We start from the raw sequence: 25,303 nt of genomic DNA, 5'->3' as shown, positions 1-25,303 counted from the left end.
GGGCCACTGCATTATTAGATTCAGGCTGCAGACAGTCTGTCGTACAAGTGGAATTGATTAAGGAGTCTCAAATTGTCCCAGAAATATTTGTCAATATACATTGTGTACATGGGGGTCTAAAGACATACCCCGTGGCTATCCTCTCCATAACTCCCCTTAATGGTTCCTCTGCCACTATAGAAGTTGGGGTCCTACGTAACTTTCCAGAAGACGTTATAATAGGAACAGATAATCCAGCCTTTCTGGAAGTGTTCTTGTCTACTGTAGGAAAGGTTCCAGCAGATAAAGATGAACAAAATAATGTTAAATCCAAGACCACCCTTAAAATTCAAGAACCTTAGTCTTTAGATAGGAATTTCCGTCACACCCAATTGAATGATCCCACGTTGTAAAATGCATGGCAAGAAGCCCAAAACAATGAGAAGAACCCTAGTAGCAGATACTCTCAATTCACTATACAAAAAGGCCTATTATATAGGATAGGACAGGCCGGAAACTACCCACAGTTATTAGTACCCCGTGAATTTAGGGATCAAATCCTATTCTTTACCAATTCACACCTTATGGCAAGACACATGGGCACTCATAAAAGAACCCAAAGTATTCTTAGATACTTCTCCTGGCCTGGAGTCTATGTAGCCATTAAGTCATATTGTCAAACATTTTAAATATGTCCAGAAAAAAATCCCTATCATCCGCACCCGTACCACTTCAACCTCTTCCTAATATAGGAACACCTTTTGAACATGTAGGAATGGATATTATAGGTCCCCTCCCAAAGTCCAGTAAGGGAAACACTCATGCTCTAGTAGTGGTGGACTATGTTACCCATTATCCAAAGGCTTTTCTGCTCAAAAGCCCCACTACCAAAACCATTGCTGAGAAACTGATTGAATACTTCTCTAGAGTGGGGTTTCCAAGTGAGATACTCACAGATCAAGGCACCCCTTTTGTCTCTCATCTTATGAAACAAGTTTGTAAGATCGTACATATAAATCATATAAAAACTTCTTTATATCATCCCAAACAGATAGCTTATCCTAGAGATATAATGGGATGCTTAAACTCATGGGATCAAATCATTTCACTTGCCTTCTTTGTAATCCGAGGACAAATACAGACTAGTCTTGCTGTTCTTCTTTTGAATTTCTGTATGGGAGATAACCCAGGACCCTTTTGGAAATGACCCGGAAAGCCTGGGAAAAAAGTCTAAGGAGAGGAAGCGGGGAACCTGCTAGAATATACTAAACAATTAAAATCCAGGATAGGATAACTTCGGGGATAGCCCATTCCAGTCTAGAAAAAAGAAGATAAAGGAAAGAGACATTCTATATTAAGGGGAAGAGGTGGTGCCATCTACAGTTGAAACATTGGGTATTAGTACTCTTACCCACAATCCCCACCAAGATTTGTTCGGAGTGGAAAGGGCCCTGTAAAACAGTAGCAAAAATAGGGAAAACAACCTACAGACTCCAAATGTCCCCACGAAAACAACAAAATATCATAGTAAGCTACTTAAGAAATGGTTAGGTCCACCACTCCGAGGCGCTCAGGTAAGTAAGTAAGTAATTCGCTTTATTGCATGATTAATTAAAACCTTTGCGAACAAATAAAACATGTGTTTGAAAAAACAAAACAACATCATTAATAATACTAAAATTGGTTACGTGCTTGTTTAAAAATTACAGTAATTCCATAAAATTGCAAGGAAGTAAAAACTGGTGTGCGAGACAGCCAGTAAGGAGGGTCAGATAGCGCAAAATACAGCATTTGTCGGAATTCTAATTTCTGGGGACTCCCGTGTAACAGCATAACCCCAGTCAACTTTATCATGGAGTGCGCCAGACTGCCCATGATGGAGAATTTTTTCAAATTTGAGGATCACATTTTTTTGCAGATCTCAGGAACATCTATGGGAAGCATTTTCACGCCCAGCCTCGCCAACCTGTATGTTCATTCGTTTGAACAGGACTATGTTCTCAACCATAGCAACCCCTTTTTCCATCAGGTGGTGCTATGGAAGAGATACATAGAGGACATCTTCCTGGTTTGGCGAGGCACTGCAACTGAGATCCAACTTTTCCATGCATGGTTAAACGACCAGAACAGATTTCTCAAATTCACAGTTGAGTTCAGTAAGATCCATCTCCCTTTCTTGGATATTCTCATTTTTCCGAAAGATGGTAAACTGGAATGTGAGCTATATATGAAACCAATGGCCAGAAACTCCTTGTTGGTTTTAGCTCACAGTTCCTACGAATATGTAGAAACTGTTCCTCTAAACCGCGAGGCCCTCCTGGATACACGCATTGAGAAAGTACCATTAGAGAGGCTCACTTTTGTGAATACCTTCAGTGTACTCTCTAACAAAATACAGAAAACAGTACGCAGACACTGGAACATCTTAAATGTGGCTACGGAGAGTATTCCTCACCCCTTGTTCTCCTTTAAGAAGGCCCCAAGCCTACGAGACGGTTTGGTGCACACCAGGCCCAAAACGCAAATCCATGAGAACACCAACACACTATGGAATCTTCCCACGGTCCGAGGCCACTATCCTCGTGGATCCTGCAGCATCTGTCCGCAGACTTGCAAGACGGAAACTGTAGACATCGGTACAGGGAAACCTTGGGTTTTGAAAAAACATACCAATTGTAATTCGGACAGAGTTATCTATATGATAATATGCCCCTGCTCACTGAGGTATATTGGCTACACCACACGCAAAATCAAACTCAGGATCAGCGAGCATAAAAGCATCATTCGCTGTAACAAACAGTCCACATGCCTCACAAACCATTTCCTTGCCCTGAAACATAAGGCGGAAGATATGCGGTGGCTTGTTCTAGAACGTCCATTTATTCCACCTGATATAAGTGACGTCTCAAGATTTCTTTTTATCAAAGAACAAAAATGGATTTTCAAATTGAAATGCGATAGTAGGGGCTTGAATGATGAAATCCCTTGGGTCTTACTTTAAAGAAATATAGGCAGTTCCCCATTTGACAAAGTAAGATCATAAATCCTCCGACGGCAGGTTGTCTGCTTCTGAAATGCCTGCCCATTAGAACTTATATCCAAGTCTATTATTGGGTGGTGCTACTATATCATTTTATAGGTACACTAACATACTAATACTCCATGGGCCAGTTGCCATTTGTATATAGGTGTTTGTATTGGTTTCACCGTTTCTCCTCTAAATTTCTCTCAGACGACAGTCTTTTGAATAGGCCGGATGTGATTAGATTTCGACCCTCCGCCGGTTCTATACAACATGGCAGACGTGTACATCCGGCTTTGACTGTTATCTAACCCCGGTATAATAGTCAGTCGTGACAACATACAACAAATGGTATACTGTTCACATAAAGCTGTGTGTCACAGCACCATCCGTGACATCTTGGCTTCTTATACCAAATTAAAATTGGTTGCCACCCACATCTAATTGCTTGACCTTTAGTAAATAGTGGGTCTTTTGATTACCGGACTCAACTTAGCCGGCTTAGTTACATAATAGGACTGGATGCTAGTACCTTATCTCCATCACTTTCAGTCAGCCAATTCAATGACGCTGTCTTTGTTTAATGGATATAAACAACAATGCTGTCTCAATACAATTGGTAGATGTTATGTTTGACAATGCCACATCATTGCGCATGTGCATTGGAGATGACATTCCTGGCTATGCGCTTGCGGCCGTACACAGTAACACTTCCCATTACCAGTGACAGTGCATAATCAATGACGCTGTCCTTATATAAAGGATACAAGTAACAATGCTGCCTCAAAACGATTGGGAGATGTGCCCATACAGAGTAACACTTCGTATTACCAGTGACAGTGCAGAATCAACGACGCTGTCCTTATATAATGGATTCAAATAATAATACTGTCTCAATACAATCGGGAGATGCGCCCACACATAGTAACACCTCCTATTGCCTGTAAAATGCATAATCAATGACGCTGTCTTTATAGAAATAACCATGCTGTGTCAATAGAATCAGGAGATGTTATGTTTGACAGTGCCACATCAATGCGCATGAGCATTGGAGATGATACTCCTGGCTATGGTCTTGCGCCCATGCACAGTAACACTTCGGATTACCAACGATAGTGCTTTATCGGCTGCGCATGCGTGCTTGCTGAATGACTGTGTCCTCGGCAATGCGTATGCGCGCAATGAGAAATGACACTCTAGACAATCACCACTGGCTCAGTTATATACTAGAATGCAGGCGCGACTTTTGAGCGCGAATCTTGGCTCAATTTACAAAGTGTAATTAACCAATCACGAGGGGCATATAAGGACGGTTGGCCTGCTGTTCGGCACCTCCCCTTTGGCTTGGTCTACGGCTGGAGGTACCGACGGACAGGTGGGTTCTGCTACAACTAAGTTTGTCTCTTTGATCCCCCGTTTTTTGCCTGTTTTTAAATATAGAGTTTCCTTGTAGCACTGTTGCTTTGGAGATATACAATTGAGTAAGGTGGGCAGCTCTCTGTTAATCTCTGTCAGGGATGCTTGAGTGTTAGTCCTCCTTTTCTCTCTTTTCTCTGCAGACCCAGTAACTTCTTTAACACTTCTTATGGGTTTATTTGGAGACTCTCTAGATACCACAACATTTTTAGCGCTGGCTATGCATTCTGCTAGCCCTCTAGTCCTTCTGTTATAATCTCAGTAGCAATTTAGTTTGAAAATATTGTAAGTACGGCAGTATAATGGGGCATAACAGAATTGTGTGTTCAATTGTGTCCTTTTATATTCATACAATAGAGCGGGGCCTCATTCACCGAGCAGTTGCCGGGTGAGGTGAGGCATACTCCCACATAAAGTTGGGTGAGTATACTACAAACAAAACTTTTTTACATTTTTGTGTTAATTAATTTATGCTTATTAGTTAAGAATATGCTCAGCCATAGTTTGAGCTCTTCTGTTCAAATAGAGAAAATTACTATTTGAAATTGTAAATGTAAACTGTACGGTGGCACATTAGACTTTGGTGCATTCACATGCAACACATAATATTTTGATCCTATTTTAGGAAAGAAGATTGCATCCATACCAACCTGCTAACTTTGATGTAAACCGGGTTCTGGTAGGGTGGTAAATAACCACTATTGCATTATTATATATTTAATTTTTCACTGAAGCACAAATGTTCACATAAGTTTATTTTTCTTACACACTTTTGCATCTCAATTGCAGTAGCATTCCATCTTCTAGGTCCTGACGAAAGCCAGGCAGTGTTACCTTTACGGCTGAAACATGTTGACCTCTGGTTTAGCGCCATGAGATAGTTATAATTTCTAACTATCAGGCGTCGTTTTTAATCTTGACACTTGGACAATCTCAATTAAACATATTTTTTGTCCTTGTAGTAATTTTTAACCTCACTTACACCTTGCACTGCACACCATCAGCACCATTCTTTGAGAAACACCTTGGGTAGAGTTAACCTTTGGGTCTGATATCCAGTGCTGCACCATCGCCCGATGGTCTGGGCGGGCGGCATGGGTTTACCACCATCTCCCAGATGATGATGCTCCGCCAGCAGGGAGGACTGATGGGACTTCTTTCTCAGCCAGGTGTTACTGAAGTCGTGGTTGCGTGATGTCCTATATCTTCTGCGCACCAATCTAGTTTACATATAGTTGACCGGTTGTCTCCTTGTGTCTTTTTCATATATACAATTTGGGGTGTGGAGACTTCAGGGTCAGTAAAAATTATCCCCTAGACCCTCTTTTTCATATTTATTTTTTGACTCCAGTGTACTCCCAGTTCCTTTGAAATTAGTATTAAGGAATTTGATCTTGATAGTGTTTTTGATTGTAGCGGGTGACAGAAAGTTTATTGTTGACGATAGCAGTCTGAAGTTTCTTCATATCATTTGCTCTCCTGGTTCGTTGTGCCCCTTGCCGAATAATTCCCATATATGTAATCATCTTGTTCCCTGGCACATGTTGTTGAGCCTGGGATGACACAAAAAATTCATATAAATAAAATGTATGTCGCTGTATTAGCTACCAGCCCAAGGTGGCCGCAAGTGAGACTCCAAGGCGCTCAGGTGCTTCTAACTAAGGACCCACCCCTTTGTGCCCTAAACAACTTGGTGTTTAATGAAACATTAACCACTAATCAAAAGACCACCTTACAAGAGATTATTTTCCCTTGCTCCTAACTGTTTTCGGATAGAACCGGTAGCATGACTTTGGCTGAGTATTGCCTGATAACATCTCTGGGAGTGGTAGTTAAGGAAAAACCATATCGAATACTAGCTGCCTGAAGGGAGGCCATTAAAACCGAGATAGAGTACAGGTTACAGATGGGTGTCTCCAGACCTTCCCAAAATAGTTGGTCTTCACCTATTGTACTAGTTCCCAGACCAGATGGTTCTATAAGGTTTTGCATCAATTTTAGAGCGATGAATTCCATCTCCAAATTCGATGCATACCCTTTACCTAGAATAGATAAGCTTCTGGAAAAATGTGGAGAGGCACAATACATATCCACATTAGATTTGACAAAAAGCTACTGGCAAGTACCCCTTAGACCAGAAGACCAGGAAAAGACAGTCTTCTCCAAGCCAGATGAGCTATATGAGTTTACCATTCTTCCCTTTGGTTTGCATGGGGCTCCCGCCACCTTTTAAAGACTAATGAACCAAGTTCTTAGGGAACACCAATCATACTCACCAGCCTACCTAGACAACATGTAATTTTCAGCCCTACGTGGGAAGGCCAACTTATATATTGTGGCAAGGTACTCCAGGTGTTCCTTGATGCCAATTTTCATATTAATGTAAAGAAATCCAAAATTAGTTTCCATAAAGTTAAATATTTAGGATATCTACTAGGAAATGGGATGATAGATTCACAGGAGGAAAAAGTAAAAGTCAACCTAAACACCATCTTCCCCACTACAAAAAGGAAACGAGCCTAAAAAAAGGGGTGTCTAAACACATTCTACTACACCCCTCAGCCAAAGCTCGTAAGGCCTTCCACCTTCTCAAACAACCTATCACCACTAGTCCAGTATTAGCCTCCCCAGATTTTGATAGACCCTTCATTTTACAGACTGCCATCTCTGAGATAGGGGTGGGGACTGTTTAGTCAGATTAAGAGCAACAATCCTCGTGTTCTTAGGTGGTTTCTTTCTCTTCAACCATTCCAATTTGAGGTTCGACATCAAAAGGGCTCGACAAATAGCAATGCTGACTTTCTAGGGTCCCTCTTTTTCCCGAACAGAAAAAGCCAAGGGGCAAGGTGTGTCACAGAGATTGCGACCCAAAACTAGGAGGGGAGGACATTTTAGAGCAGCAGTTCCCAAACTGTGCGTGCGGCACCCCAGTGCACCGTCAGAACTAGTCTGGGGTGTCGCGAACACATTGACACCAAGCACCTGCCCAGGATTTAAAAGGCTGAGCCTGCCCGTGGCGCAAGCGGTGTCCATTCAAAAGGCGGCCACCTTAGTGCCATATTAGGCACATCACCACATTCTAGTTGTGGGGACCCCCAGAGAGTCCCCAAAGTCCGGTGCCACAAATCACTTCCGGCCCCCAGAGGAGGTACTTATACCTGCCCCTGCCCATCTGGCCTTACTCTTTGTCCTCCTGGTCACGCCGTCGAGAGATACTGGTCTGGCATCTGCGGAATGCTGGTTACATCCTCTATTGCTTGGTGTCGGTTGTATTGCATTGTTGGCCGGCCTATTCTGGTTTGCGGTGAGTCTGGGCCCCTACCTCCCTGTAGTGGGAGACAAGCCCACGGGTGTGAGGTAATTGTGATGGGGTCGCTGCATTTTGCAGGTGTGCGGTCCTCCTGGGCACCACATTCTCGAGTGGATAGGTCTCATTGGTATTGCTTTTCATGCTGATGTTGAACTGTAGCTCAGAACCTGTGCTGTTGGTCACGATGTATAGGCCCGAGTACCCTCGCCTGCGCCCGGGTCCTGACTGGGAGGTGTTCAATAGATTCCAAGACCCGGGCGGTAGACTGGGCTGGGAGAGAGTTGAGTTGTGCTGTGTTCAGTTGTGCTGTGCTCCCAGCCGGGCTCAAGAGGTGCTTGAGGTCTGGTGGTCCAATGGCGTGGTTTATTTTTGGGGGGAACAGTAGAGCAGCGGGGTAAGTGCCCACGCCACTCGCTGCGCTCCTGTGGCTCTGTGCAGCAACAATGATTGCAGATACTGGAGCAGGCATTGCTGTTTGTCTGTTTTTCCAGAGAAGATGGGCTGAGTGGTTGAGCCCAGTGCAGTGAGAGCGTTGGTGCATTCTTCAGAACCAGCAGCGGGCTGGCTTTGAAGGTTGAATTGTAGGTTGAAATTAAGGTGTTGGGGTTCCTCCAGCATTGAATACAAAGTTGGTTGTCTAGTTGCATGCAGGCACCAAACCGTTGCAAGGTCTGGGGCCCACACTTGGCATAGAACGGACGTGGCCACAGAACGGTTCTGTGTGCGCATGTGGAGGTCTCACTATTGCCCGTTTCACCCCTACATGGGCCCTGCCTCAAGGGGTTTTCCCCAAGGTCTATTGCTGTTGACAGAGTGGCACGGTATTCATTTGTGTACCATCTAGATCATGCCCCCCCCCAAAAAAAACAAAATACAATTACTCTGGCTCATCATCTTCTAGTGGGTAGCTGTTGACTGTAAGATTCATTGTCGCCCCTTCTGTCAGTCCAAACCTGGGGCAGAGTGCCAAGGAGCCTATTCCTTTTCGTGTTAGTGTCTGCTGAAAAGTCCACTGTAAATAATACATGGTTGATCCCGTTGTGCCTAGCTATGGAATGGACTCGCTCAGTGCCGGGTTAGACCCTGATTCACGCCCTATCACTGTATTTACTTGCAAGTGCTATAATATAGGCTTACTGGAGGATGCTTTGTATTGGTGTTAATTTTACTTTTGCAGGTTGAGAATAATAAAAGAAACTTGTACTTGGCTGTCGCCAAACTGATAAGGGGCTGTGTTTCTTTGTGAAAATGATGATTTGTCTACACTGTTGGTGGCTAACACAGAAAACCAGAATGTGTCTAGGGTGAGCAGCGCAGTAGGCGAGATGGGACCATTCACAATGTGTGCAGTTCCAAGGGTGGTCAAACGCAACCTTATGCATCATAGGCATAAAGGCATTCTGGAAGGCTACTAAGTGCCCTTTTCAACATGCTCTGGTACCCCTGAAAGGTGTAGCTTGTCTCAATGACTGCAGTCTTTTAGAGAGATAAACGTTTCGAGGAGTTGTCTCAGTTCAGTGGTCTTTCACTTCAATATCCTTCATGGCTACAGTCTCAGGGGTTCGTTTTCCCTTTATGTTCATCGTTTCCTTTGTTTCCCAGCCTCGAACTGCGGCCATAGAGGGGCAGGGACAGACGGATTGCCAGAACTTTTAATTGTTTATCAGGACCATGTTTCTGGGTCAGTACTAAATCTCATTGCGTTGAATATGCAATGTAACTGGTGCTCATGTACAGCTCCCTAGCATTTTTGCGTAGCTCATTTTCTCAAAGTTTTAAATGGTTGTGGATTCGAACCAGATGCATGTTAGTGGGTGCAGGGGCCCAAACTTTTTTTATGGAACCAATGTAGATAAGACTTGCAGGTGGTGCAGGTGGCCGCATACCCAAGAGGGCACTGGAATATTGTAGCCCCCCCCTTTCGATTCAGTACCTGGGGCACCAGTGTCTTTAAGTGGTCTTGTTATAACAAGGAGCTTCAGGCGTGCTGCAGACAGTACAAAAAAACAATGGATTTAGGCCCAGATCTCTGCACTGGGGTGAATGTATGACATTGTTCTGCATTCTGTCCATCAGCTGTTGTTTTTGCATTTGTCACCCCTAGTGGGATGGGTATGCTCAGACGTGAGTCTCATGCTCTCCACACCACTGGAGTCAAGCTATCCAGGCTGAAGAAGGCTGATAGCCAGAAACCGGTCCTTGGATGCTTGATTCCGGTCCAGGAAAGACATGGCTTGGTAGTTCGGACTGGACTGTTCCCATGAGGCACAGGGTCAAGGCTGATTTGCATATGGCCATGTCTGACCTGGGGTGGTGTGGAGTGCAAAAAAACGATGGATTTAGGCCCAGATCTCTGTACTGGGGTGAATGTATGACAATGTTCTGCATTCTGTCCATCACCTGTTGTTTTTGCAGACAGTACTTGGGCAGTTAATAAGGAGAGGCTTCAAGTCCTGGCAGTGGCAGCCAGCTCATCTTTCTGTAAAGGATTCATGACTGCAGATTATGCGAGGCCATGTAAAGAAAGCACCTTATTTGATGTTCCTTCCTAAAGCAAGAGCCTTTGCCCTGCGCTGAAGCGTTACGGTAAGTGTGCAGGAGGACTATGGGAATGGTGCGTGTTACTATTCTTGAATGTGTATCCTGCCTCAGTGAGACAGGACAATGTGCTAACAGTTCATACTGCTCTTTTAAGTCTCTTGGCTTGGTGTTCTGTTAATGACTATCTAGTTTCAGATCGAAGGGCCAAGTTGCCTAATAACTGATATGCCCCCTTTTAGTACCCCTTTTGAGTTTGATAGTCGGTCATGCCCAGCTTGTTGCAGTTAGGCGGGACGAGTGGCTGAATGCCCGGTAGTTTATCCTTTGAACTGATGTTTTGTCTCTGGCACATGCAAGTAGACTGGCATGCTTTTGTGGCCCCGGTATTGTAATAGATACGCCGCATGCTGCGTGAAAGCGGATTGAATATTGTGCCATCACAAGAACAATGGTTTTGTGGTAAAAGCTTGAGTTTTGGGGTAATGGTGCTGCTATTATGGGCAAACCTTCATTGGGTTGTTTGTTGCATTATTTTCACTTGGGTCCATGCAGCGTCTGTAACTCGAGCGGTACAGTACTTGGGGAGGTGATGTGAGAGTGATTTTGACGTGGCATTGTGTGGATAGTTGGCCCTGTGGGATGACACTAGCTGGGTGGGCTTAGGCATACATATGTGTGTCTTAGAGCCGATGTACATTTAGTCCACAGGCAAACTGCAGCTGCATCCCTTTGGCTTGAATTGAAACTGGGGCAGACGAATGCTCAGGCACAAATTCTTAATGCAGCATGTCATGGGGGCATCGTGCTGGGAGAGGAGGAGTGCTGTTTATTTCATTCTTTTCACATGATATTTCGCTGCTTGGCCAACTAAGTGCTTGTGCCACCACGGGTGATCACACCTTTTCTTCATTTACTTTATGGAAGGAATGCTGCCACTGTACAGATGGAGCAAAACATTAATCTGCAGTGGCCAGGAGGGCCCGGCGAGAAGGGTTGAATCTTTCTCACAGCTGGGGTAATGACTTGCGATCAGAATGTAGAAGGACTGTTTTCAGATAACCCCGGGCGTAGTGTGCGTAGCGGGGCTATGCGGAGGGCCACGGAATTGAGAACAAACTCCGCTCTGTTCTGCCACCCGCCTCTTCCCCCCTATTAACAATTCATTATAAATGACGTAAAAGTAAAGAAAAAACACTTACCTGGACTGCAGCATCCCCGGGCTGCCCTCTTCCTCGCCGTCTCTGCAAAAACTGTGCATGCGCACTCATCAGCCCATGCACATTTCTCGCAGTAAATGCGCGGTCGCGCCCCCCTTTGGCAGTTTTCACAGATATGGGCAGCCCGGGGAAGCCGAAATCCAGGTAAGTTGTTTTTCGTTACTTTCATGTCATTTATAATTCATTGTTAATAGGGGGGGGTGGAGGCGGGGGCCAACTCCGCTCCGCCGCGGAGTGTGCGGAGATTTGCCTTCTCTGCGGAACGTGGAGGAGGCAAATCTCTGCACAGACCTCTGTTCCGCCCGGGCTTAGTTTCAGACACTTATTTAATTTCAAATATTATAAGGGTAACAAAACTCACATCACCAGTGCTTAATTTGTAAAATATGAAGTGCAGGTGCTCAAATGCTTGTCGGAGGCCAACACCCACTTTTCCTGGCTCCACCCACTCACTCTATTGGCTCCAACCACATCCTCAACTGGCACTGCTGAAAGCCAGCTGTAATACATGATCTGAATTTCAGCATAGGAGCCTTCCTCAAGTAAAGTTTTGATAGTAAGTCCCCTGCCCCTCATCTCTCCATAGCCCCTTTCTCATGTATTTCATTTGTTTTATAGCGCTTCTCATACCAGATTATGGTGTCTGAGCACTTTACATCAAACACACATAAAGACAATGAATAATATATGTGTAAGTCTGTGTATAGAAAATGTTACATAAGACCAAGGGCACTATAAGGTGTAGGCATTTTTAAAGAGTTCTTGGGCTGGAGAAGCACAAACCTGGGATCCAAAATGTAACACAGTGGTTAGGGTTACATTTATTACTAATAAGATTTTACTTCTACCCAAACAAGCCCTTTATAGCACATTAGGATAATGAAAGACTGAAAAAACATAACTTTGTAACCTGTACAATGTAGTTTGCATGCAGCTCTTTGATGGCAGTGCATAGCTCACTGAGCTAGATTATTATTGTAACATATGAACTGTACAGAAACAAAAGGATATTTTGAGACAAAAGTAGTAACCCACAAAGCTATGCACATAAAATGCATTGATGTGATCTGCATGGTGCACATTCTTGCAGCACAGCTGAGTTCTCCGTCAGTGAACACCTTCGGCATGAGGCTCTTGTTTTAAGCCGGGTGTTGTCACCTCTTTTGGGCCTTGTTTGGGAGGGATGGGTGGAATAGGGAGCTCTTGCGGAAGCCTCGCTGCGAGACCACCTTTCCCAGGGGAAAAAAACAAATTGGAAGTCGCTCATAGTCAGAGCTGCTGACAGAACGATGTGCAAGTCCTAGCGTCAGCTCAACTTCCCGTGATTTTGGGCAAATCATGTAATGTCCCTTAAAATAAGATTGTCTCAGCTAAAAGAAAATAAGGTGTATCTTGTGTAATGTTACTGGTGCTCATGTACACTGCCCTAGTGCCAATGGGTTGAGTTCACGCTATGAAAAACTACAAAAACAGTAACAAAAAAATAGGCTGCCAGATTGCAATGAGACTAACTAGATGGTGTGATTAAGGAAACTGACGTGGAGTTTGTACTTAGCTGGCTGCCAGGCCCGGACTGGCCGTTGCAGGCACTGGGCAATCCCCCGGTCGGCCGCGAGGGTGGGGGCCGGTTTTGTTACAGGGTCGTTTTTTGCAGCATAAAAACGGCACTGTAACAAAATCCGGGGGGGGGGCGGCCGAGCAATGGGTTGAGTTCACGCTATGAAAAACTACAAAAACAGTAACAAAAAAATAGGCTGCCAGATTGCAATGAGACTAACTAGATGGTGTGATTAAGGAAACTGACGTGGAGTTTGTACTTAGCTGGCTGCCAGGCCCGGACTGGCCGTTGCAGGCACTGGGCAATCCCCCGGTCGGCCGCGAGGGTGGGGGCCGGTTTTGTTACAGGGTCGTTTTTTGCAGCATAAAAACGGCACTGTAACAAAATCGGCCTAGCACACCCCCCCGCGGGGGGGGGGGGGGGGGGCGGCCGAGCACTTTGCCAGGGCCGGTTTCGGTTCCCAGTCCGGCCCTGCTGGCTGCACGGCGTTCACGTGGGAATGCGGACCTGGATCCTTTCGGTTTCCTCTCTCCACCTCTGCATATTTTAGCATAAGTGCAAGGCCAGATATGTTGCTGCAGCCTCTATGTGCCCAAAACAAAGGCTGACATCCATCTGGACCCTGCCAGGCATGACACTCACCACTGCGCCGGGACACTGGTCCCACTGCGAGGCGCCATTCTTATTCAACAGCCCCAACTACAGTTGAAACTAACCACAGTTTGATATTGACCCCGAGGCAAGGCTCGGAGGCCTGAAATATTTCTGCATCGGGTGATTTTCAGCCTACCGCCTTTTTTGCTCAAAAGCGCAATGTTCACTTAAAAGCATACTGTTTACAAAACAGCCCGTGCTTTAATAATTTAACTTTGCTATTGCTCATGGGTTCATAGTTTAAATATAAAATGTAAAACAAATGGAGTTTTCTTTCTGACGAAACTTGTGTTTTTTTATAGCACCAGGGACTGTTTCGTATTAATTTGTGTTAAAATTCTGCAGCACTCCACAGGCTGGCTACGTTCACTGAAGGGGCAAGTGCCTGCCATACTTTAAACTCCAGTGCCAATGCACAGTAGGGCCAAAACCGAGGATGGGAGTGTGGGTAGTAAGCGATCCTTCAGCGCGCAAGTCGTTAATCAGAGAGCAAAGAAACAAAATCATATTTGAGTGGGCTTTTTTCCTGCTGTGTGACAATGTTTAGAAAGATCAAGTCACTGCCTCCGTGATGCGAAGAGGAGGCTATGGCTAACAGGCGCGTAACTAATTGCCTCTGTCCTAATTTTGCATCCTGTAACTGTAATGTTCATGCAAACCACCACGCTCAAGAAAATCAACTTACTGGTTACCAGCTGCTGCACGACACGCAGCTTCAAATAAAAGTGCTGAACTGCCTCTGAAAAACTGCCACCAACTTCCTCGTGCATGTATACGTGCATGTATATATGGTGTCTTTTTGTTTAAGCTTGTGCTTCACATATTTACATATGGGTGGTGTGTTAAATTTGCTGCGTGTTGCTCTTATCCTGGCGCGTTCTCATATCTACGCGTGATACGTGCCTCTGCATGCCTTAGTTGGCATCTCTGTTACTCACTTAGGGCGCCTCTCACTATTTGTGCATAGTGCTTAAGTTTTCAAATTATTCAAACGTCACCATGCGTTGCTTTACTTGCTCTCTCCACTGTCCACTCGTATTTAACTGAACTCTAAGGCGTCATATCCCACTCTCCCTCTTCGTGCGTTTATAATTAACAAAACTACTTCTTACATGAAGCCGTTTAAAATAACGAAATTCGTCTCACTTACTGATTAGGTGTACTGCATGAGCTTGTCTTTTTAAAAGCTGCGGGTGACTGCGGTCTGGTACGTGTTTGTGTATTAAACAATTCTATTACAGGACCGGAGGCTTCAGATTATGCTTCTCAATCTTTACTGCATAAAACACAGCAGCCAATGAAAATGTATATTTTCAATAAACAATAACAATAAAACTTCATTACCCATGAACACCCATGAGTATAGGCACGCCCCCACAGTCCATAAGAACCCCTTGCGTGCTCCCATCATCCTCTTTCTTTGCTGCTCAAGCCAGAGTTAAGTGCACCTTCCCTGTTCCCTCACTCTGCTTGTTGGTTTGGGGGTGCTTGGGAGACTGTTGTGTATAGTATTTGGATTGAGGCGGGTCGCTCCGCTGCTTGATTGAGGACATACGTTTTTATATGGTGCGCTTGTTGGGTTTATTTAGCCTGTCATGGTGTTTTGGGACTTTTTGTAGTGCGAGGCGGATCGCGAGCGCTCACCTTGCGCTGCGCTCGTCTTGGGCCGGCTTTGCCTCAGGCAGCTCCCGCTGTGGAGCGCGCGCGTCCAGCGCTATCAGGACGGTCTCTGACCGGCGGGGGGCCGCCGCGATCATCAGTTGGGCCCGTTTCACCGGCAGCCTGAGGGCGCACGGGAGCTCCCTAATGCGCCCCGTGTAAAGGCCGGGTGGCTCACGGCCGACGCGCGCGCCCAAAAACGCTGCTCAATTGGGCTGCTTTTTAGTAGCTTTTGGTAGCGTTTTGGGCGGCGCGCCTCAGCTCGTTCCCCAGGCTCACTGGAACGCGCGTTTTCTCGTTCCACACACCGGCTGGCCCCTCGTTTTACCGCCAGTGCTGGCTGTAATAATCTAAGGTCCAGAGTGAGCACACACTCTTTATATATTTGGGACCTAGGTCTTTGACCTTGCTGAATACAGCTTTGCTGAGGGGGTTTGGGTACAGTTGCCTGATTTTTTACCTTGTTGTGTGCAGTGGGCTGACCCCCCCCACCACCCCCTACACCTGCCTCAGTAGTATTTTACCAGAGAGTGAGCATGGAAAATTGGGTTAAATACCCCGAAGAAGAGGAGGCAGATGGGGAGGATAATAATGACGGGCAGCAGGAAGCTGTTCTTGAAGACAATATTGTCGAAGCTTTGGATGCCTCGGTCCAAGCTTCGGTTGAGAGAGCAATGGAGACGAAGGTCCCCCAGACTGTGCAGCAAGCACTCGCAGTGGCCCTGCGCCCCATTCGCAAGCAGTTAGAAGGCTTTGCTAAGCGCCACGGATATGACAAGGGTAGGAAGCAGAAGCGTGCTACTCCCTCTACCTCTACTTCCATTTCTGAAGAGCGCAAAATGTGGCCGCATGCACAATCCATGGCCTCATTGCCGACTCGTGACGTCCCAACTGACCATCGTTCTGGGGGCAAGGCGAAGAGTAAGCGCCAGATCGTGATAGACACGGATACTACCACCACTAATACAGATACCAATACGGACACTGATACCTCGGAGGAGCAACCTCCTCCCCCTAAGAAGGCCAAGCCGGCTTCCAAGTCAGTGGAGGACAAAGCCTCTAAGGCTTTCCACTTTGACCCTTCGGACATCGTTCATCCCCGGTCTTCGGACTGGGTTCCGCCGGCGGACGTCTCTGATCATATTCAGGACCACCTCCGGAAGAGCTTCACTCGGGAGGTGCGCAACCGACTGCGGTCGGAATGCCCGCGTCCAGATATTCCGGACTGTGTCGCGGACACACCGGAAATAGACGCAAGCATGCTGACATTCCTAAAGAAATTTTCCAAGGATCCTAAGAGAGGGCTTGACAGGGCCTGGCGGGGCTGTCAGGACAAAATGCTTGATGTCATTGGGCCCCTGGCGAAGATCCTAGAGATGGCCTTAGCGGCCAAGGAAGGGGCGACTCCTGTGGATCCGGACATCTTGGCTGAGTGGACTCAGCGCGCCATTTGCTTTCTGGGTAACGCGAATTGCGCTGTCTCTTCGGAGAGGCGCAAGTCCTTACTAATGCGCATGGACAGCAATTTAACGGAACTGGCGGAGGCTGAACCGGGCCCTCTGGCCGGTGGGTGTCTCTTTGGAGACAGGTTCGTGAAGGATGTCACCAAGTATGTTGGCACCTTCACCGCATTGGATAAGGCCCAGAGTGGTATTAAGCGCGCCCTCACGCAGGGTGTTTTCAACAGGGCCGGGCGAGGCGGGGGTCGCTCGTCAGGCCGAGGGTTCCAGAGAGGCTCCCAGAGACGTGATTTTGGCCGCGGCCGCGGCGAGTGGGACTCTACCCGCGGAGGAACCTTCTATCCATCACGAAGAGGCTTCAACAAAGGCCGTTTCCAGTCGGGAAACAACAGGGCGAATTTCAAGGCCCATCAAAGTTCCGGTGAGTCTGACAGATGTGTCTTTCCTTCCATTGGGGGGTTGCACGCAGCATTGTCTGCGACAATGGCAAGTGTTAACTCAAGATGTTTGGGTCTTGCAGACTATTCAGGGGTTCAGGCTGGATTTCTACTCTCCTCCTGCGCAAGCGTTCTCCCCACCACCTCTCCATTTTTCCCAACTAGATCACAGTTTTATAGAGGCAGAGGTGGCAGACTTGCTGAGGAAGGGCGCGATCGCTTTTTGCCAGAGAAGTCCTCGCGGCTTCGCCAGCAATGTCTTTCTGGTCCAAAAGAAGGGAGGTGGCAACAGGCTTGTACTCAACCTCAGAGATTTCAACCAGCATCTGGTGTACAACCATTTCAAAATGGAGGGTATCCACATGTTAGCGGATTTGTTACAAGAAGGAGATTGGTTAGTGCGATTAGATCTGAAAGATGCATATCTTTCTATTCCAATTTTTCCTCCACACCGCAGATTCCTGCAGTTTCAGTGGAACGGCCGGTGGTACGAGTATTTAGCTCTTCCTTTCGGTCTCTCCTCGGCTCCCTGGTGTTTCACCAAGGTAATGAAACCAGTGGTAGCCTTCCTCAGAGAGAGGGGAGTGCGCATGATCATTTACCTAGACGACATTCTGATCATGGCGCAGGACCGGTCAGTGTTGCAGCAACACTTGACCATGACTATTTCCTTGTTGCAAAGCCTGGGGTTTGTGATAAATCTAGCGAAGTCAGTGGTGACCCCGGCTCAGGTGATAGATTTTCTGGGGTTCACGGTCAACTCCCTCACGGCGCAGCTGCTTCTTCCACAAGCGAAGTGGAGGGACCTGAAGAAGGAGATCAGGAAACTACTGGACAGTCAATTGGTCTCGCTCAGAACCCTGGCCAGGATTGTAGGAGTCCTGGCGTCATCTCTCCAGGCGATATTTCCAGGTCCTTTGCACTACAGAGCCCTCCAACGTCTGAAGATCAGACACCTTCAGAAGGGTCTCTCGTATACGGACTCGGTTCCGCTTACGGACGAGGTTTCGGCACGAACTCCAATGGTGGCTAGGCCACGTGGATGCCTGGAACGGCAGAGCGATCTTCGGGTCGCGACCAGATGTGGTAATCGAGTCGGACGCCAGCAGATGGGGCTGGGGCGCGCGCTGTGGAGAGGTTTCCACAGGCGGCAGATGGTCATCTCAGGATCTGGAACTTCACATAAACTGTTTCGAATTACTGGCAGGATCGTTCGCGGTCCGCACGTTATCCCCGAAGCAGACATCATGTTGCATCCTCCTGCGCCTGGACAATGTGTCCGCAGTGAGGTATATCAACAAGTTGGGCGGCACGAGGTCGTCTCTTCTTGTCCAGATAGCCAAAGAGTTTTGGCATTACTGTCTACAGAACCAGATATCAGTCATAGCGGAGTACATCCCGGGTCAGGCCAACCAAGTGGCAGACTGGCATTCCAGACACTTGAGGGATTACAGCGACTGGAAGCTGCTTCCCCAGGTCTTTCTCTGGTTACAGGCGATTTGGGGTCCTTTTCAGACGGACCTGTTCGCATCCAGGTTGACGTATCAACTTCCCCGGTTCTTCAGCTGGAGACCGGATCCGATGGCAACGGCGACGGACGCATTTCTCCAGGATTGGTCGGTGGGGACCCAGTATGCATTTCCCCCCTTCCTGTTGATTCCCAGAGTAATGACTCATGTGATACGGCAAGCGGCGGAAATTGTCATGGTGACTCCGTGGTGGACATCACAAGCGTGGTTTCCCAAGTTGTTGCAGTGGAGCTGCGACCGCCCCCGGCTACTGCCGGATTTGAAGTGGTTGTTGCAGGGCCCTCGTCAGGAACAGCACCCGTTGCTGTTGGAGGGCAGGTTATCCCTGATGGCATGGAGGCTTTCAGGGAACAGTGGCAAATGCCAGGAATTTCGGACAAGGCTGCTGACTTTATCAAGCAGGCTTGGGCACCTTCCACCAGGAAGCGATACTCCGCTGCCTGGAAGAACTGGGTGGATTGGTGCGTGGGACGACGTCTGGATCCCGTGGGGGCAGGATTACCCCAAGTGTTGAACTTTCTATCCGAGAAGGCGGCAGGAGGCCTAGCGTATCGTTCGGTCAACAACTTTCGCTCAGCCATCTCGGCGGGGCATGCCCTGGTGGATGGTAAACCAGTAGGCATGCATCCGGTTGTTTGTAAGTTGTTGAAAGGCATCAGGGTGGCCAACCCTCCCAAACCCAAGTATACGGGTTTGTGGGATGTCTCGGTGGTGATTTCTTTGCTCGACAGATGGCCGGTTAATTCTCTCCTGTCTAGGAAGCAATTGTGGGCTAAATTAGCCATGTTGCTTTGTCTATCCTCTTGCAGAAGATCTTCAGATGTCAGAGCGCTCGACGTAACAGGTAGAGTGTTTACCCCGGAAGGGGTTTCTTTTCATATTACGGGTCGTACTAAAACAATGTCTCGACATATATCTTATAATGCTTTTCCTGACAATGAAAAACTATGTGTGGTCCATTGTTTGAAGACCTACGAGGAATGTACAAAGGCCTTGCGGCCGCAGGGCTGTTCACAATTATTGATTTCTATTCAAAAGCCCTTTAAACCAGTGGCGGCTGCCACTATTGCTAGATGGCTTCGGTTCATTATGAAGGAAGCTGGTGGTGATACAAATATTTTTGGTGCTCATTCAGTTAGAGGCGCGATGGCGTCCAAGTCATATGGTTTAGGATCCAGTATCCAAGATATTATGCATTGTGCAGATTGGTCCTCTGATTCAACGTTTAAGACGTTTTATTACAAGCCGGTGGGAGATATTATTTCTGTGGTATTTAATCAGCGTTAAACTAGCATAATCTGAAGCCTCCGTTCCTGTAATAGAATCAAAAATTTGCTAGCATTCGCGACAAGAATTTTCAATTCTATTAAGGACACGGAGGCGAGGATTATCCCACCCGGCTTAATGTACTGTATGTATTAAGCTTACCCACCCTTTTATGCAAGGTTTACGGTGGTGTTGTTTCCTTTATTTCAGGATCTGATAAGAAGTCGGATTAATCGACTCCGGAGGTCAGGATGTTCCGCCTGAAGATGTTCTTCCACGTTGGAGGATTGTGACTGTTCAAGTTTTGTTGGACTTGTTTCGCCTCAAAGAAAGAGGATGATGGGAGCACGCAAGGGGTTCTTATGGACTGTGGGGGCGTGCCTATATTCATGGGTGTTCATGGGTAATGAAGTTTTATTGTTATTGTTTATTGAAAATATAAATTTTCATTGGCTGCTGTGTTTTATGCAGTAAAGATTGAGAAGCATAATCCTCGCCTCCGTGTCCTTAATAGAATTGAAAATTCTTGTCGCGAATGCTAGCAAATTTTTGACTCTATCTGCCTGTGACGTCTATGCGTCATGTCATAGAACTAGAAGATGGACTATTCAAAACGAGTCATGTGCGATCTAGTGAAACTTATTTTAAAAAATTGTATGTGCGTGCGATCTCGACAATTCTAAACATGAAAATATGCTTAAATGAGATAATCTCTACCCATAACGGGATAGGTACGCGCTGCTCTATAATTTCACGAGGTTTCCCCAATGGGCACATTTTATTGTGTGACACACGTTATGCAGTCACACGCAGGTGTAGACCCGGCCCTGATAAATAAGTGCCGGTGCTAAGCACCGGAAAGCACCGGCACAAATTTAGCACTAATGGTCCCCTATTTGCTTCTCTTCCCAGGTTCCCATAAAAGCACCATATGGCTTCCTGGTATAAATCTGGAGGTTTCTTTCGGCAAATGCCTCATAAGTTCATGGTTTAATATTGGCTTAAAAGAGAGAGATCGTAAGGGACATTCTACGCAGCCTGCTCACATAATGGCAGGTCTACTCAGCCATTCATCCTTCTGAGGTCGATAAAACGAGTACCATTGAGTTTGGTATCAAGAAACATCGGTATTCAGCACCAAGTTACCCTTCAGGTGACCGTGCTCACAAATGCACGTTATGATTAGCACAACCATCCGCAATACTTGTAGGCTTGTCACTAGGTCTTCTGATTGGCCACCTTTCCTCGTTACGGTTAGGGACAGCAACACATAAAATATTTGCATCTGCCAATCCCAGCTCTGAGATGACTAAGCATGGTCTGATGCACTAGGTAAACCATGCTTTGTTTTAATTAAAAAACTGGGGTTTAAAAGGGATCAGCGGCGAACACACCCTTGCCCCACCACACAGACAGAAGTACTCCTGGTAAGGGCATTACTGGCATCTATAACAATCTCTCAAAAAACGTCTAAATATACAGTTATGTTATGTTATGTTATGTTATGTTATTTATTTTCTTCTATAGCGCACGGCTACTCCGAAGAGCATCCCGGCGCTTTAGCGAAGAGAACTTTATGCAGAGTAACAACACAACAACTAAAAACTGAAGAGAAAAAAAGCCAAAGAACCCCTATGCAGAAAAGAGCGAAGTCTTTAATTCCTTCCTAAAAGCAAGAAGGTTACTTGCCCTTCGTAAAACCAGAGGTAGCTCGTTCCAGCCCCGCGAAGCCAGATATCGAAAAGCCCGGCCTCCAGTTCTGGAACGCTTAATGGCAGGCACAGCCACTTTGGCCAAAGAAGCAGATCGTAAAGCCCTGCTAGGCAGATAAAAAGAGAAACGTTTCCCAATGTACTTAGGACCGATACCGTGAAGGGCCTTAAAAACCAAAGTTAGGCTTTTGAATAGGATTCTCTTAGAGATGGGCAACCAATGCAAAGCTTTGAGTAACTCAGCGGCATTGGCCCGTCTCGGGAGTCCAAAAATGGCTCGAGCCGCAGAATTCTGCACCACTTGCAGGCGGGTCAAAAGATATTTGGGTAGACCCAAATAGAGGGCGTTTGCATAGTCCAAACGCGACCCTATTAGAGCCTGCACGATGTTTTTTTTGTGGTGAAGTGACAGCAAAGGAAGAAATTTCCTAAGCATCCTGAGAATGCCAAAGCATTTCCCTGAAAGCCCGATGATATGGGGCCTAAAGGATAAGTCACAATAAATCAGAATTCCAAGATTTTTCGCCTTGACAGAGGCATTGTCCGGGGGAAACATATCCTGTGGCCATCAGGCCTTCCAGCTAGGATCGGGAGTGCAGCCAAAAAAAAAGCAACTCCGATTTACCAGAGTTGCATTTGAGACCCTGACATCGGAACCACTCGAAGACTGCATCGAGACAGTCCCTAATCCGTATGCCGATGAAAGTCCCACCTCTGCCACATGTGAACAGAAGCTGGGTATCGTCAGCATAGGATATGATCTGGGCGCCAAAGGATTCCGCAACCGCCGCCAAAGGGGCCATAAAGATGTTAAACAGCAGTCTCGTCTTAATTAAAAATGCGTATTTCATTAACATGCGTTCCTTCCTGGAGCATCAGTTAACACAAGGAACCCTCTGGGTTGTTGGTTGTATTGATAGATTGACAACATTATAGTTTAATAGTTCAAACACTAGAGAGAGTTTTATAGAGTGGATATCTTGACCACATGTATTTCAAGGTGCCCTTATGTCAAATGAAGGTACAAGTAAAATTCAGACAATTGCCTAGGATCAAACAATTTGGTCAATCAGGGAAGCCATGATTAACCCCAGATTTATAGTTTCACAATGCACAAGATATCCCTCCTCGAACAAGTAGTTCTGCAGGAAGTCTAAAATAAGTCCCCAGGCCATCCAATCACTAGCAAAAATGTAAACACAGCCAAACAAGTCAAGGTACTTACTTACTGGCATATGCACAAAAGACAAACATTCACGGAAATGTGCTAAAAGAATGCATGTTACAGTTTACCCGCCTTACTACCATTGTAGCTAGGCAGGTTGCGTAAGCTTGTCGTCCTAAAAGTAGGCTGTGGTTCCAAGGTTTTGGGGAAATACTGGGTTAGAGCTATACGGTCATAGCTATTAGAAAACATTCTGAACAACAGAACAAAGATGTCAATACTGATACTTTGTTTGATACACTAGTTTCTCAACCAAATAAAAACTACTCTTCAAAATTGGGAAGTGCTATTAAATAGCTGTTTTTATTTTGCAAAATATATTAGAAGGTATATTTACTTTGACCTTTAGCATATACTGTCAATAAACAAAACAGTTTTTTGGACAAAATTGAAGACCGGACACAAAACAGGGCAGTAAAATCAATCATACAGTCGTAAATCAGACATATCACAGTCATACCACAAGCATTCATACATTCATACTAAGGTACTTCACACAAACTGGGGAATGGATATACCAGTGGGCGAAGTACTAAGTCTGCTGGACAAATAAAAAGAATTTCAGAATAATAATGCAATACACTCCTTAGCGTTCATTTGAATCCACTTAGTTCTAGGTTTTTTAGCAAGAGTGAGTTTATAAATTGTAGCAACTAGTGTGGAAGCAGATCAACACTAGGACAACACAAGAAGAGCAGACACCGGGGAAAGAGGCCTACGCGCTTCGAATCCCTAGTAGTCGGGGGGATTCTCATCAGGGCCGAATTACTCTGAAAAAGAAAAAGAGAAAGAGCCTATGTGTACAGTTTTTTAAAAAGCAACAGAACACTGGAGAGCACTACAACACCTAATGGGGCCTCAGCTTACCAAGAGGAGTATATCCGGAGAAACGAGTCAAAAAGTAGAAGTAGCCTGTAGACATAAATAAGAAAAAAGAAAGACACAAAAGTGTGTGTGAGCTCCTTATCGTCTAAACTAGACACAGAATCTAATCAGCCGGTGTAATCAATATAAGTACCTCTGTTCTAGATGGTGGCGTGTCCTGGAGAGCAGATGAAAAGAATTAGCTGGTGGACCTGTAGGACAATACAAATCATTAATGCCAAAATAGTGATGGGAAGAGCGTCCGATATAGACCTTTGAACACGCATCTTACCAAGTGGTTCCGGGGCTGCGCCTTGCGAGGGGGACCTGATTGTATCACGTTCACAGTCAATATTTCAGCGCAGGATGATCTTCAAATCGCCTTGCTGCAAGAAATTGAACGACTCGTGAGTCTTGAGTTTAACAAGCTGTTTAGCGCTTGTACCGGGTGTTTGCATACTCGGGCTTACCGGGATAAAGGGTCCATTTATCCGTAACAAAATCCTTCTGCGTTTAGGTCGGCGCTAATTACTCGCGCATGCGTGAAGCGTATCGGGTTAGAGACAAGCTCTTCTTCTTGAAGGGAACGCTAATCTCTTGCGCATGCGTGCTACGGATCTTTGAGTGTGGAGTGGCGCTCCTTCGTAATATGACTGGCTATTTTGCAGCATACAATAAAGCCACGTGGACTGTCAAAATATGTATACCATAGACGGACTTGAATGAATATCTAAATAAAGACAAGGATTCTACAGGTACATGGGAACTCACAGATGTCAATCAAAACGTGGAATCTTAAAGTTTGTATATTTCGGACAGTTCATTGAGTCCTCTTACCGCTGTATCAAACTTCACAATCAAGTGTGCTTCTCGTTTCGATAGTTTTAGGTCCAAATCACCACCTTGTGGGTCCTTTTCAACTCGAGAGATGACGGTCCATTTTAAATCATTTATATGATGTTTGCATCGGATCCAATGATTCACCAGTGGTGCAGTTTCGACTTTATTTTTTATTCTTGATTTGTGTTGTGAAATTCTGTGGCGGATTTCTTGGTTAGTCTTTACGATATGTAGGAGTCCACAAGGGCATAAAACTCCATATACTACGAATTTTGACTTGCAGTTACTGAAAGTGTCATGTTTCCACGAGATGCCACAATGTTGAAATAGTGTTCCCTCTATAGTCAGGTCACAACACAAGCACGTGCCACATTTGTGGTGGCCAACAATGGGAGCCAGTCCCATCATTTGTCTTAAGGTGGGTTGTCCCTCTTTTTTGATCGCTGCTCTTACTACATGATTAGCAATGCTGTTCTCCTTTTTAATTTCAAATGTGTTTTTATTGATTTTTGAAAGCAAAAAGAAGCAACAGAGACAGGCAATGCGATGTTGTACATATGCAGTAGGCAGGTATGGTGATCGAGACAGACAAACAAGTCTTCCCTATGAGTCAA

The 25,303-nt window shown here is 45.9% G+C and overlaps 1 long non-coding RNA gene across 1 annotated transcript; it reads right to left on the bottom strand.

Annotated features, from left to right (window-relative positions):
• Positions 1–23,744: 23,744 nt before the first annotated feature.
• Positions 23,745–24,205, bottom strand: LOC144761499 (uncharacterized). Its single transcript, XR_013595748.1, has 3 exons — positions 24,142–24,205; positions 24,004–24,061; positions 23,745–23,847 (listed from the first exon to the last, which is right to left on the bottom strand). It is a non-coding gene; the product is annotated as an uncharacterized LOC144761499 (long non-coding RNA).
• Between the last annotated feature and the right edge of the window lie 1,098 nt (positions 24,206–25,303).

This window comes from Lissotriton helveticus, chromosome 6, assembly GCF_964261635.1.
Source record: "Lissotriton helveticus chromosome 6, aLisHel1.1, whole genome shotgun sequence".
Classification (NCBI taxonomy): domain Eukaryota; kingdom Metazoa; phylum Chordata; class Amphibia; order Caudata; family Salamandridae; genus Lissotriton; species Lissotriton helveticus.
Note: the sequence above shows the minus strand (reverse complement) of the source record. Positions and strands in the feature narration are given on the sequence as shown.